Below are 15,819 nucleotides of genomic sequence, written 5' to 3'. Positions count from 1 at the left end.
TGGTCGCATCATTTGCAAATATTTTCTCCCATTCTGTAGGTAGTCTTTTCATTTTGTTTATGGTTTCCTTTGCTGTGCAAAAGCTTGTAAGTTTGATTCTGTCCCCTTTGTTTATTTTCATTTTTATTTCTATTGTCTTGGGAGACTGACCTAAGAAAACATCGGTATGATTTATGTCAGAGAATATTTTGCCTGTGTTCTCTTCTAGAAGTTTTATGGTGTCATGTCTTATGTTTAAGTCTTTAAGACATTTTGAGTTTATTTTCGTGTGTAGATAGGTTCATTTGTGAAAGGATGTGTTCTAACTTCACTGGTTTATATAAGGCTGTCCAACTTTACCAACACCACTTGCGGAAGAGACTGTCTCTTTCCCATTATATATTCTTGCCTCCTTTGTCAAAGATTAATTGTCAAAGATTAAGTGAGGTGTGTGGGTTTATTTCTGGGCTCTGTATTCTGTTCCATTGATCCATATGTCTGTTTTTGTGCCAATACCACGCTGTTTTGATTACTGTGACTTTGGAGTACTGTCTGAGTCTGGGGTGGCTATGCCTCCAACGTTGTTCTTTTTCTTCAGGATTGCTTTGGCAATTCTGGGTCTTTTATGGTTCTGTATGAATTTTAGGATTATTTGTTCTAATTGCGTGAAAAATGTCATGGGTAATTTGATAGGGATCGCATTAAATCTGTAGATTGCTTTGGGTAGTATGAGCATTTTAACAATATTAGTTCCTCCAACCCAAGAACATGAGATGTCTTTCCATTTCTTTGAATCATCTTCACTTTCCTTTATTAATGTCTTACAGTTCTCAGTGTATAAGTCTTTTGCCTTCTTGGTGATGTTTATTCCTAAGTATTTTATTTTTGGGGTTGTGATTTTAAAAGGCATTGTTTTTTTACATTCCCTTTCCGATATTTCATTGTTGGTATAAAGAAATGCCACCAATTTCTGTATGTTAATCTTGTATTCTGCTACCTTGCTGAATTCGTTTATCAGTTGTAGTAGTTTTCATGTAGAGTCTTTAGGGTTTTCTATATATAGTATCATATCATCTGCATCTAATGACAATTTTACCTCTTCCTGAAGGAATTAATCTTGAAGTTCTACTAAGACTTTTGGGATACCTGTTTTAATGAGCCATTACTTCCTGCCTGAGATTGCACTATGCACCAGAGATTCTAGAATTAGCATAATAAAACTAATAATGCAAACAACAGCAACAAATCTTCACAAACCTTCCTTGCAAGGAAGTAAAGTCCACTGGAAAAACAGACAAGTGAAACACACATTCAAAATGGCAGTGATTCTCAAACATTTATGTGCTGAAAAATCATGACAAGCATGATAACCAGGGCAATTACTAGACCCCTTCTCCAGCTGGTCAGGTGTAAGGCCCTGTAACTCTATTTTTGGTGAATGCCTCCAGGAGAGTCTGAGACAGATGTTCTCAGTTGTCGTCAACCTTTAGTGTGCATCAGATTTGCCTGAGAATATTGTTAAAACACAGATTGCTGGGCTCCAGTGCCAGAGTTCTAACCAGTTCCCAGGTGTGGCTGATATTGCTGGCCCAGGGACCACATTTTGAGAACCACCTTTCAAAACGCTGCAGTATGCGGTTGTGTGTGTTGTGAATGAGACGGGCCCAGAGAACCACAGGAGGGCAAAGGGACTCTGCCCTAAATTAGTCAAAGGTAACAATAGCAGCTAGAATTGATTGACCCAAGAAAAAATTATAAGAACTTTACCTGCATTTGCTCATTTAATCCTTTCAGTAAGGTACATAGGTGCTACTTAGTGTTCCTCTTTTACAGGGGTGTCCAGAGAAGGTAACTACTTTGCCCACGTCCTAAACTGGTAAGTAACAGATTAAGAATTCAAGTCTAGGAAGTCTACCCTTTCTGCATGTAGAGAGGAGTAAAGGGTTGTCAGTGAAGCCTTCCTGGGGGCCCTGGCCTCTGAGTGTAGATAGAAGGATGAGTGGACATAAAGATCATTATTTGTGTGTGGTGGGGGTAGGGGAGGAAGTATGAGGGCTTCCAGAGAGCCCGCCCTCCCCATGCATCTGCTATAAGCAAGTCTGATGATCAGGAGTCTGGAACATGAGTATGACTATGGGATACTGAGAAGGGTTCTAGAACCCTGTGGTTAGAGTTCTGGATCAGTTAGTAGGTAACAGAAAGTGAATGAGTGATTTACCTTACTTTCCACGGGTAGCAGGAAGTTTGGAGATAGTCCCTCTAGCGTTAGTCCAGCTGCTGAAGGGCATCACCAGGGGACTGGGTTGCTTCGCTCTTCCAGCTTCCACATCTCTAGCACGTCCACATAGCTTCAAAGTGACCCCAGAATCTCCAGTAGTGTTCCAACAATTTGGGCAGGAAGAAAGAAAAGGAAAAAAAAAGAAATTAAGTAAGAAAAGAAAGGCAGTGTCTAACTCAGAGAGCAAATTTTTTACCACAGATGGTCAGCAGACTTGCACTTAGATCTCATCAGCTCAGATTTTAAACTGGCCACCTTAGCCTTAAGGATAATGGGGTCTCCTAAACCAGGGCTCTGATAGTAAGGAATAAGGAGAGAGTGGTACTGATTAGCAGTGCCTGCTGTCCCAAACAAATATTATCCCCAAACTATTTTTTTTTATCCTATATTTTACTTTAAAGAATGGAGGGGAAACATTATGTATCTGTAAATAGCCTTTTAGAAAGGGTACAATTATATAGTTATACAACCCCCTGGAGGGCTCCTTTCTTCTAAAATCTCTTTAAAAACTGTTCAAGGTTAAGGACATTTTTATCTTAATTTAGTAACTTGCAGTCGATTATCTTGGAATGACATCCTCTCTCTGCAGATGTTCTGTCAGGCTTTAGAAAATTCTAGAAGTGGACGGAGAAGTGTTATGGTACATGTATTTGCAGTATGCACGTCTTTGAAATGAAATCCATTTAGGGACCAAAAGGCATTTCATGTCTTTGCTATACATTTTCACATATTTGCCTTTCCAGAATTCCTTTGAGCAAATCTGTTAGATGTAACCCATCCGTTTCTCCCATCTGAATTGTTTATTACTAAACGTTCTTCAGTATGCTCTCACTCCCCTCTGTCAAAGGCGTTTCTCTGGGTCCTCACCCTTCTCATCTCATATGTGAATGCGTATCTTAAACTGAAGCAACAGTCTGCTATGACTTCTCCATAACTTGAAGAACCCGTCTTTGTGGGAAAAAAAAGTAGACTTACTAACTTAAAAGGTAAAATGCGCGCAATGTTTCTGAGAATTAAAAACTAAGATAAAAACATAAGCAATGGAAAAAACTTACAGTGGATCCTTTTCAAAGACTTTATTTTACAGAGAAGGCAACTGAGGTGTAAAGAAAAAATGCGTTAGTTAAACGCTAAATAATAAACCTTAAACCTCAGTGGAGCAACACATGGACAGTTCATTTCTCACTCACTCAGGAGTGTAGTATGGACTTTGGTGGTCTGAGGGTCAGTTTTCTGCTCAGTTATTCAGGGACCCACCACCTTCATCAAGTGGCTCTACGTTTGTCCTAAAAAGGAAAGGAGAGAGGAAGCTGCAAGCTACAATTATCAACTCGTTATCCTTCAGACATAAACTCTTGAGGTCACCTCTGGTCACATTCTTTGGGATAGAACCATACCCAGATGCAAGCGGAGATGGAGAATGTTGTTCCTATCTTGGTCCTAGTGATGCCTCTACAGGCTGGAGGAGCTAATTAAAGTGTAGTCAACAGCTCGTTGTTTCTGCCACAATGAGTGATTAGCCTAAGACTGTGGATTAATTATGTGTGTGTGTCACATATACATATAATACACACAAACATGTATGTGTGTGTATATATCCATTTTTTAGCATGAGTTGACACATGGGGCTTCTGCCGTATCAAAAGAGTACAAACTGCCTCTTGTTGCTTTTCCTTAATTGAAGTTGACTACTACTATCTATTTCCCTTCATTTTGCTACCTCCCACCCCCCGCCTTTCAGTATTATATGAAAATTCTGAAAGAAATAATTTCAAAGTTTCCAGTGCTTTTCAACGTAATAGAATACTCAGACCTTAACAATTTTCCTGTGTGAAACTTTTGCCAGACTAAAATAGTTAACTTATGAAAAGTAAATTTAGATTGATACAAAAGAGAAAATAAGCTGATTTTTTTTTTTTTACACAAATACCCCGAGCCAGGGTGGAAAATAAATGGAAAACTGGAGGAATTTAGATCCTTTTGTTGTAAATTTAAATATTTTTAATTGTAAAAATAATACAGGCTCATTGCAGAAACTCCAAAATTGAAAGGATTTAAAGAAAAAAGGAAAAATAACTCAAAATCCCATTTCTGATAAATCATCTCTGTAACATTTTTGAGGGTATCTTTGGAAACTTTTCTGTGACGGGGTGCATATAAATACAATGCAAGTATAAAATACCTTTAATTATTATATCAAACTACAAAACAGTTCTATAGCATTTTTATTTAGTAATATAAGTATGATTAGTCATCACCTAATAAAAATCTGCAGCATCATTTTTAATGGTTGAACAGCATTCTATTATTTATTTAACCAGTCCCTGCTGTTCAACATTTAGATTATTCCTGTTTTGCTTTGCTAAACAATGAGACAAGCATCCTTGTTCATATGTCTTTGAGCATTTGTTTATTTCCTTAGAATGGACTTCTAGAACTTGAATGGCTGGTTGTCAGTTCTGGTACATACTGACATATTGTCTTCCAGAAAGGTTACCGTGCTTTTTATTTCTACCAAGAATTTAACATCCAGTGTGGTTTCTTACACACACTCATCAGTACCAGTATTATCAATATCAATACCAGTATTATCAAGTTTTTTAAAACTTTGTCATTCTAGTCAGTAAAATATGACACCTGAATTATTTTATTTGTATTTCTTTGATTAATAATAGCAAGGTTGAACATATTTTCATATCTTTATTGGCTGTTAATACTTTTTAGTTTGTGACTTTATAACATCCATTTTTCATCGATGTATAACAACCTTTTATATATCAATGTGTTTATTTTGTTGTTTGTTGTAAATGCAATTTTTTTCTCTTCATTTATTAATTTTTATTTTGTGTGTGTTAAACTTCTTTAATACTGTCAAGTCTATTCAAAAACCCTTTAATGAACACAACAAATGTGGAAAATCAGTCATTCTCCTGCATTTTGTAATCAGTTTATTTCCTTTTGGGCAGTATGGAAATGTAAGTTCTTATTTCATCTTAAGGTTGGAAAGAATCTATTCCCTCGGAAAGGGATTATAGTCTCCATGATGCAGTAATGGGAGATTTTATAGGGTAGGCAGGGTCTACAGAAGAAAAAACCCTAAATCACACTCCATTGGTGGTTGCCTTATTTATAAAAATGGCATTTGAGGTTGTGTGACTGCCATCAGGTAAGCAAAATTAATTTTTAGCATGAAGTACTCCTATCAGCAAGAACAGCCTAGGATAGGCTAGCAGTAAGAAGTGAGGGGTTATGGGATTGGGGCATAGCCTCTGTTTCCTCCAATGCAGCTGGAAATTTAAACTCTGGGGCTCCTGCTTGATCCAATCAGCCCAGCTAGTATGTGTTGCCAGGTAGGGTGAATAGACTCAGAAGTACAAGAGCTCATCCTTGGTCCCCTCTGGAAATGAGCAGAGAATACTGTGTCAAGCAGAGGTGATCAGTCCATGGTCTGGAGACTTGGATCTCCTCACATAGTCCTTAAAGTCAGGGTGAGACAAAAGGCCAATACAAATTATATTGATGACAGTATCAATGAGGTGACATTGAGTCCTTTGACCCAACGTGTGTCTGCAGTGTGCCATCCGTTAGTAAATGGGCAAAGCCATTTGACAGATCTATCTGATACAATGAATGAATCTGACACTTATATTTTGAAAAACTGAAACTGTATCCATTTGTCAAGAACAGTGGCTACTTGTTCTGCTTTATTCCCCCTGGTAGAACTAGGTAACATTGCAGGCAGTAGGACGTTCCAGCATTTCACCCTGGAGTAGCCCCAAAACTGAAGAAGCTGTCTTATCAGTAGTTAGCTCCTTGTCACCAAGAATATTAAAGTAGATTTGTATGATTAGCAAATTAAAGAGACTGTAGTGCCTACCACTACTGTATTCACTAAGGCACCCAAGTTATTCTAAAGAAATCCTAATAATACATTAGGACCGTTTTGAATATTTTTATTTGATTAGCCGTAATCTTCTAGTTATAACATCCATCACCATTTTGACCACTGAAACTTGGCCTTCTTTTCTTACAGCCTAGCCCTGTGGTCTTGGGCTAATCACTAACCTGCTTACATACAATTTTCTTCTCTATGAATTAGAAACAATATTATATGCTTTGAAGGACTGCAGGAAGATGAGCTGTAATGTTTATCAAGTGCCTAGTAAGTAGCCTGGCCCATAATAAATACTTGGCTAATTGTAGATGTTAGTTTCATTTTTAGTTTTATTTCCAAACATTGCTCTTTACTTTTGGAACTCTAAAATTTGTTTTGAGAGTGGAGGACTTGTTGTTTGGATTCCTCCAACACTCTCTGTATACTCTGTACTTCTATCCCTAGATCATTTATATTAATGGAATAAATGATCTTTGGTCTGGTGATTCCAAGGTGACGAGGAGCTAAATGGAGGTTCAGTATACACCTGGAAGTATGGATTTTCATGCCCAGTGCAAATGTGGGAAAGGCATCATTCCCACATTATAAAGGGGGTAAAGACCTCCAACTTGAGGAGACTCTGGGTTGAGAGATGAGAGATTTACAGGTACTGTGTTTATCCTACAGGGTACCACAGGGGCTTTTATGTTCTGTAGCAAGAATTTGCACCTTATACCCTTGTAGTTAGAAGTAAAGCATACCACATAACTAATATCTAGTAAGCATTAGAGTTAGAATAAATACCATTTATTTAACGTTTCCTTTGTGTTAAGCAATTTACAGTTACAACATATGGATGGATACTATATTGTAATGGTTAAGAGTGTAGTTTTTTGAGCTGGATAATCCTGGATTGGAGTCTCATCTTTATTACCTCTTTTTTTTTTTTCTGTTTTATTGAGGTATAATTGACAAAATTGTAAGATAGTCAAAGAGTATATCATGATGATTTGATATACATATCTGTTGTAAAAGGATCTTTCCCATCACGTTAATTAATACATCTAACAGCTCATGACACCTTTTTCCTTTGTTTCTTTTTTTGGTGAGAACACTTAAGTTGTATTCTCTCAGAAAATGTTAGTTATACAATACAGTATTATTGACTGTAGTAACTATGTTATACAGTAGATCCTCAGACCTTATTCATCCTGCAGCTGAAAGTTTGTACCCTTTTACCAGTCTTCCCCTCTTTTCCCCACCCACACCCCAGCCCCTGGCAACCAGTTTTCTACTCTGTTTCTATGAGTGTGGCTTTTTTTCTTTTTAGATTCCATTTATAAATGATATCATTCGTATTTATCCTGTCTGGCTTATTTCGTCAGCATAATGCACTCCTGTTTCATCTATATGGTCACAAATGAAAGGATCTCCTTCATTTTTTTAAGGCTGAATAATATTCCATTACCTCTTAAATGAGTGACTTTTGGTACATTGTTTACACTTTCTAAGCCTCAGGGTTTCTTTTCTTCTGTAAAAAAAAAAATATATATATATATATATACATACTAACAAGTTATTTTCTGATACGTGGAATGTTTGTTGTTTTTTTTTTTTTTTTTTTTTTTTTTTTTGCGGTACGCAGGCCTCTCACTGTTGTGGCCTCTCCCGTTGCAGAGCACAGGTTCCAGACGCGCAGGCTCCGCGGCCATGGCACGGCATGTGGGATCTTCCTGGACCGGGGCACGAACCCCTGTCTCCTGCATCGTCAGGCGGACTCTCAACCACTACGCCACCAGGGAAGCCCCTGGAATGTTTGTTGAATCAACAGATAATTAGTTGAGATCATAAATGTGACACTTAGCACTGTATTAACATTTATTAATACTCTCCCTGTTAATTTCTACAATAAATTGTATAATAAGTAACAATAATAATAGTACTACTAGTAGTTTTAGAAAATGCATAGGATGTGCCAGGCATCATATACTGTACTACCCTCCTTCATGTGTACCACAAGTTACATGTGGATATCATCTTCCACGTTGTTTCCTTTAAAGAAAATTGAAGCTCAGCAAGATTGAGTAGCTTGCTCCAGATGTGAACTCAGGTCTGAATCACTCCACATATAGGTTCTTAATGACTCCATGTCTTTAATTCCACATCTGCATTTGTTTGCTGTTGTTGTTTTTAACTTTCCAAGCATCTGATCTGAAATTCCTTTCTCTTTGGGGAATTTTCCACTTTGTGGGTCTTGGTGAGAAGCAGAGCCTTCCTCCCATTATACAAGCTGAACATGTCAGATACACTGTTTACTCACATGCTCAGTCTCCCTTACAGATGGAAAACAGTCGGGCGACCTCGGGTTGGCCAACTGCACCCCTCTCTTGGATTTTGAATTACAAATAAATGATGTAAAGAAGCAAGGCCAGCAGTGCTGGGTCAACCTCCTGTTTCCTGTTCCTGCTTGGTAGCAAGGCCAGCTAGGACTTATAACATCACTTTGGCCTGATCCTATAATTGCAATAGCATAGCCTTGGCTTTCGGTTGTTTAGTCTGCTTCTAGTTACTGAGACCTAACCATAAACTTTCAAAAGTTTCCTTTTCTGCTCAAATTAGCCGTATCTGGTTCCTGATGATTACAAATAAGACCTTTCCTGATATACAGTGGTGACCTACTTATCCAGGCAGATGTAACATCGTCCTGGCAGGGACAGAGGACAGGCAAGTTCCTTGAACAGCTGAACAAGAAGAAAAAGACCTAAGAAGGAAGAATTGAAGCCAGTTCTGCTTGTGTTATAATTCTACCCGCAGCTGCCTCTGTTTCACAGACCACATGCTAAGGACCATGTCCCTTCCCCTGTAACAGACAAGCAAAGTAGACCCAGGCCTTCCAACCCAGAGACCAGCTGAGCTGTACCGTGGACAATCTAGGATGTGAAAGACTTCACTCAATGTCTTTGTCACTTGACACATTGCTCCTCTCTTTGGGAAGTAGCTTCTTTGTGTGACAAGAATATGCTAAACCAACACTTAAGTGGACAGAGGTGAAAGATGCCGAAATTAGCTACAGAAAAAAAGGCGTAAAGACTTGTATTTTCTGTTATTTGAAGGTGTTAAGACCCCACATAGAATATGAGTCCTTTAAAGGAAAGTTGTGAATGGCCCAGGGAATGTTGAATTTCCATGTGGCAATATGTTCTTGATCGGTCATGATGATGATGATGGTAGCATCGGTAGCATTTATCAGTGTTTCCTGGGTGAGAGGCACTTTGTCCTAATGACCTTTTAACCCCATGATGACCCTGTGAAGTAGGAAATACTGTTTCAGCATCTTCAGGGTTTTTCTTTTTTTTTTTTTTATCAGGAATTTACCCTAGATCACAGTTGGGTGGTAGAACGACCAGAACTGGACACTAGCCTTTCCTGAATTCCCAGAGTGTGATCTTAGCAGTTATATTGCCTGATGCAGAGCCATGTAAATGTTGCCAAAGCAATGAAACGTGTACCTATTTCTAACAGATTCTAACTCAGAAGCTCTGGGGTTAAGTGCAGAGCAGTTGAGTGTGATTGTCTTTACAGACAGTAGATAAGAGAAGTTGTTTAAAAGTATATTTGCATATTGCACTACACTGTCATATCTGTGATTGGTTAGCTATTGAGTAACTAACACAAATCCCAATCCCATCTCTAATCTCATTCATCTCTTGTATGATATTTGACCTAATTGAGGCAGTTTTTTTTTTTGTTCTTTCCCACAAACACACATCGAACATCCAAAACATGCTTACCATTTGTGAGCATATTAGTTATTTAGGAGTTGAGTAAGAGTGAGAGAGAAGGGCTTCCCTCGTGGCGCAGTGGTTCAGTGCTCTGCCTGCCGATGCAGGGAACGCGGGTTCGTGCCCCGGTCCGGGAAGATCCCACATGCCGCGGAGCGGCTGGGCCCGTGAGCCATGGCCACTGAGCTTGCGCGTCCGGAGCCTGTGCTCCGCAACGGGAGAGGCCACAACAGTGAGAGGCCCGCGTACCGCAAAAAAAAAAAAAAGAGAAAAAGACACATAAATATGAAATACGGTCATCATTTATTTAATATCCTTTATGTTGTTAATCCCTCTTAGCATTTACTGCCATTCACTCATTTGTATTATTTGGGGTATAGCAGTTTATTCACACAGCATTTTTACATATGGCTTATCATTTGTATTCTATTTTAATAACACTAATAATTGTAGACTATTGACAAACTCATCAGACCCTACATATTCATTTCAAAATCATGAAAATAAGGTGGAAAATGAGGTGTAAAGTGGAAAATCTATGTGTATGTTTTCATTGGTGGAATGAGGAGCTACCTGAATATCACTCCTTCAGCTTTTCCTTCAAATGGTGCACTTTTTCCTCCATGCATAAGAGTCTCTTCCATTAGGTAAACAGTAGTCTTGAGGGCAAACCTCAGAAGTAGAAACAGGAGAACTTTTCAGTTGTGATAAAATCAAACATATTTTTCTTCAGTAGTGAAAAAAACATTCTTCACGAGAAGTTCAACCACCGTGAGTTCCATGGTGAAAAACTTTACACTTATAGATGCAACTTCCCCCAGAATTCTGAGAAATGTCGGTAGTAGAGAGGGGTGTTGCATACACCTGTTTCATTTCCCTCTGACTTTTCCTTCTCCTTTCTCTGTTGACATTAAAATCTATAGTGAAAGCACATAGTAAGCAATCTAGGACAATTGATATGACATTTGATCTAAATCTCCAAAGTCTATTTTAGATGGGGATGCTATGAGAGTCACAGGAGGGGAAAAAATCTAGAATTATTCTTATGTGATGAAATGTACTAAAATAACAAAAGCAAATCTTATTTCTAGCTAATAAAATAGCATTCCTTATATGATGTCATATTATGGCAGAAAAGAAATATATGCGTCTATTTTCTTCTATATTAAAACTGCTAAGGAGTGGGGACCAATGAACTAAATCAATTGTTTTGGGTTCAAGTTGTAGTTTTTAGTAGCCATCCTTCTTAGCAAGTTTTCAGAAGCAAATGTAGTTCCTTTACTATCACCACTAAATGTGCAATTGTGTAGATTTGTGGAAAAAAGTATTATCAAATATATATACTTCAAAATGATTTGTGTAAATTTTTCTATTCATATTATTATTCTCCCCAAGTAAATCAAAATCTACTATATACTGTGTTTTTCTTCTATAGCTTAAAAGGGGAATGTATGTTGAAACTTATTCAAATATTTATTAGGTGTCTACTAAGTGCCAGGCACTCTACTAGGCAGTAGAGATGTTGTATTAGAGGTGGAAAATGTCCTTGACCTCCAGAACTGATACTCTTGTAAGAGAAATACTGGGTCAAACTAAGTCAACAGTTTCTTTGCTACAGAGCTTTTTACGAGTCTTGTGAATTATGAGTCTCTGATAAGGAGATGTAGTGGACAACAGATCCCAAATTTATTTGAAATCTTTTCCTTCATGGACTGTCTCATAGGATTTATGATCCACTGAACACACCTTGAGAGACACTAGTATTCTGCAGTGGTTAGTTAATTGTTTTCTATTAAACAACTATATACTGAATCCATGATATTATTATCTGGATTTTTTGGAGGATACAATGATGTACATGGCCACTGTGATGATAAGGGGGTCCAGTTTAGTTAAGAAGAGAAACCACAGGAGTTATAACTTAATGTAACAAAGAAATACACACACATATACATATATTTATATGTAAATTACTATTTATATAGTATACAGTGTCTTCTGAAGAAGATCGAGTTGTTTGTAACTTGGGATCTCACAGGAGGTTTCACAGAGAAGGTAGACCCTGAGCTGGGCAGAATTTCAGTAAGTTAATTTGGTTCTGACCGTACAATAAAATCAGGTATTTGCACTGGTCAATCTGACCTTGATGGAACAGCATTCCATTTGCAGGGAATAGTGTGATCAAACATGCAGTGGTGGAGATTGCCAGATTGTAATATTCCAGTACCTGGAAAGTGTTGGAACATCTGCTTTCTCCACGGTCTAGAAAAGTGAATCTCGAGTGAAATGCAAGTATAATGGAGGCCAGTGCTCTTTGCTTTGTACACTGCTTTGATTCTACAACATGCAACAATGTAGTGATCTGTTTCAGATTGTCATTATTCGAGAGGGTTCTTAGCAACAGGAGTGGAAAAGGAAGACCTCTCTTCCTGTGTTTCTGCCCTATGCTCTTAAGCCAGAAAAGGTACCAACATCACTGACCTGACCTTGTCTCAGGTATCTATCAGGATCTACTAGAATCATTCTAGTGAAAGGTAACTAGATGTCCAAAGGACTTAAAAGATACACTATAACCTTTGTATACTTTATATACCTGGTGAAACAAAAATGTCACCTGAGTGGTCCCCTTCCCTAGAAATACCAGTATGTTTTTCCAGTGCATGGCAGAACTTTGCAGGTAAAACTGGGATAAAGGTGAAGAACAGTCTTAAAATTCTAGTCCTTGAACAGCACCTAACACAAAACAGGTTTTCAATAATCTTAGCAACAGTATTCACAAATAATGACCATCAGCGTAACTGCTCTTTTGTGCCAAAATACATTACCATATTACTTTTTTTCCTTCAGCTTTACAACTTGGGTTCTATTATTGTTTTCATTTTACAGGTTAGGAAGTGAGGCTCAGAGATGCTAAGTCACTTGGGCAAGGTCACAGAGCTTGTAGGAGATAAACCTGTACGCTTACTGTTGGATCCTACAAACCAGACCATAATTTAAGTCCTTCAAAATATACCTCAGGACATTTGAGTAAATTAATGAATAAATCCTCCTAGTCAGACTGACCAGATCATTATATTAGGTTCAGCTATAAGTGGAGGAAAGTCATAATCATAGTTGGACAGTTAATACAGTAATTTACTTGCTTTGAATTTTCTAAATGATGTTTAGCTGGTAGTTTCATGATGATAACCATCGAATAAAAACAGGCATATTTTGGTGTTTGGAATAAGATCTCATATTGAGTAAAATACATATTGATTTCTAGACCTATATGATGTGAGTAACAGATGACATTGAGATGTCATCTAGAAGTACTCCTGTGCAGTTCATCATGTCAACCCAGCTAATAATTTTAGAATGTTCAGAGGGAATAATATATGCAGCCATAAAGCATATTTCTAATCAATGCAAATAATATTTTTCCTATGCTAAACCCAGAGTTAAGTTATAACACGCATCATAAGATTAATGGGCCATTTTTTCTTCATCACTTTGCTAAATGACTTAGTCTGGAAACCATTCAGAAGGTTGCGAATTGGAGCTGAGCAGTAGTAGTGAGACTGTGCCTCTGATGATGAAACTATTTCCACCCCGACCCCTACCGTTCCCTTCTTGGGAAAGAAGGCAACACTTCTCCTAGAAAAAGTCACAGGTTCATAAGCTGGCTTGTATAATACGTTTGGAGGAATAGTGTGTCTTTTAAGCAGAGCCTATCTCGGCATATAAAATAATTTTTACCTACCATTTAATGAAATTAACACTCGCTTTGAGGCTAGGTCTTTTGCCATTTGACTCCTGGATCACGTCTATGGATATATTTTTTTCTTGAGACGAAGTGTGAACCCAATATAGTATCCATCATTCAGTCTATGTAGCTGATGTACATCATCTGAAGCACAAGCTCCCTGAGGCCAGGCACTTTATCTGCTCTATCAGTGTAGCCCTGATGCCTAGTGTCTAGCTTTTGGAGATTCTTAATAAACATTTGTACTGAATAAGGTATGTATATGGTGAGCAAAAGTTGGCTTCCCATTTTACAGTCAAGAGTATCCCACTCATGTTCTGTGAACACTGGATAGCAGAATCTTACTATGTTATTTTTCTGTTCCCTTTGCAAGTTTCCTGAAAGGGCATTCCTGTCCTTAGAATGTCCATCTCCTCCCATCTTCCTGGAGAATAACTCTTCTTTCTTAAATACTTAGCCCCGTTATTGACTCTTTAAGATTGAATGTATTACCTCCTTACACACAGGAAAATGCAGTGCTTTTTTTTTTTTTTCGACAATTTATCACCAGAAAATTATTCTAACACCTTAAATTCTGGACCTAAAATGCCTGGACTAGTGGTTCTCAAAGTCTGGTACCCAGACCAGCACATCAGCTGCACGTAGGAATTTTTAGAAGTGAAAGTCTTGGGCCCTGCTCCAGACCTACAGACTGGGACACTCTGGGGGTGGGGCCCGCTACCTGTTTCAGCAAGCTCTCTTGGTGATGCTGATGCGTACTCAAGTTTGAGACCCACTGCTTAGACCTAGAACTTAAGGTTTAGGCTTTGGACAGATCTGAGTCCTAAACACTACTGAGACACTGGAGTGACCATGAGCAAGTTACTTCTGGGAACCTCTTAGCATCTGTGTGCCTTGCTTAGCTAATAGTGATTTTAATTAATTAGAATAATGCACACGGTGTACTCAAGAGAGTAACCAAAGCATACTTTATGTTCCATAAATTCTAGCTGTTTACCATTATCATCAATCAGAGCTTACTGACACGTCCTGAAGACATTCTTCTAATAAGTGTAATAATGTGGTTTGTAAAATTAACAGCTTAGAAGAGCATATTACGAAGTTCATCAGACAGGGTCTCAGCAGAAAATCAGGGGTACATCAATAAGGATAAATTGAGCCCAATGTAGAGAATCAAGAGATAGTGTAGTGCCCTGGGTTCAGTAAAAGTGTGGCTACTTTATAAGAGATGAAAGAGAAAGGAAGCCTTGCTGGAGAGAGAGTCCTCCCCAAAGATGCTGTGATGCCCCACAGAGAAGCACTATACGTTAGTTGGGGGATGCAGCCAACTCCCAGCAATTTGGCAAGAATTAATACCCTAACTTCACTCCCCTCCTTCATTCCCTACAGTCTTCTATTGGTACTCTTCATTGGTGAGCCAAACAGAAGCCAGAGCAAGGACACTTACTAAGATAGGCCATGCAAGCCATCCATATAGAATTGGGTGGAGAAAGGATGTGGAAGGGCAGATAGGACATATTTCCCGCAGGTGGTGAGTGAGCTGTAAAATCACTCGCCCTTCTAACATCATTGCCATTGCAGGAGCACGGAGGAGCCAGTGGTTAGTTCTGACTTGGCAGATCCAGGAGACTGCAGGACAGAACTGGTATATGAGTTGGGCTTTAAAGGTAGATTTGAATTTTAATGGAGAGTATGGAGTAAGAAATGGTGAACCAAGGGAAAGGGAGATTCATTGCAAATGGAGAAAAGAAAAGTGGCATAAAGACAAGAAAAGTCAAGACTTATGGAAGAGATAGCAAATACTCTGCGTGTGACTGGAGCAGAGAATGGGTAGACGAAGGCTGGAAGTTAAGATGAAGTCATCCTTGAATAACATTAAAGTTTCCTCCTTTAACCTCAATTTCCACCTTCTACTCCCTTCACTAACATTGGTAAATTAAAAGTGAATTTGACTGGGTTGGTGGCAATGGCAGTATGAAGCAAAGAGAGGAGAATAAGAGTAAAAAATTTAGTAGTACCTTGGTGAAGCTGGGTAAATGATGGGTGGTGGTGTCACGTCAAAGCATGGGCAAGTGATTGTGACAAATATAGGCTTATTTCTTGACTATATGACTTCAGTTAAGGTACTTAAGCCCTCTAGGCTGCAGTCTCCCAACCTGTA

The 15,819-nt window shown here is 38.4% G+C and overlaps 1 protein-coding gene across 1 annotated transcript in view; it reads left to right on the top strand.

The window, feature by feature from the left end:
* LOC149743916 (uncharacterized) overlaps positions 1-15,819 on the top strand; it is an 89,934-nt gene that overhangs the window by 15,798 nt on the left and 58,317 nt on the right. The window lies entirely within an intron of this gene.

Source organism: Delphinapterus leucas, unplaced genomic scaffold (assembly GCF_059928025.1).
Source record: "Delphinapterus leucas isolate spDelLeu-1000000601 "Yukka" unplaced genomic scaffold, BTC_Dleu_Yukka2 spDelLeu_asBTCV2_sq53, whole genome shotgun sequence".
Classification (NCBI taxonomy): domain Eukaryota; kingdom Metazoa; phylum Chordata; class Mammalia; order Artiodactyla; family Monodontidae; genus Delphinapterus; species Delphinapterus leucas.
The sequence above is the reverse complement of the archived record's forward strand: the minus strand, read 5'-3'. Positions and strand labels throughout refer to the sequence as shown.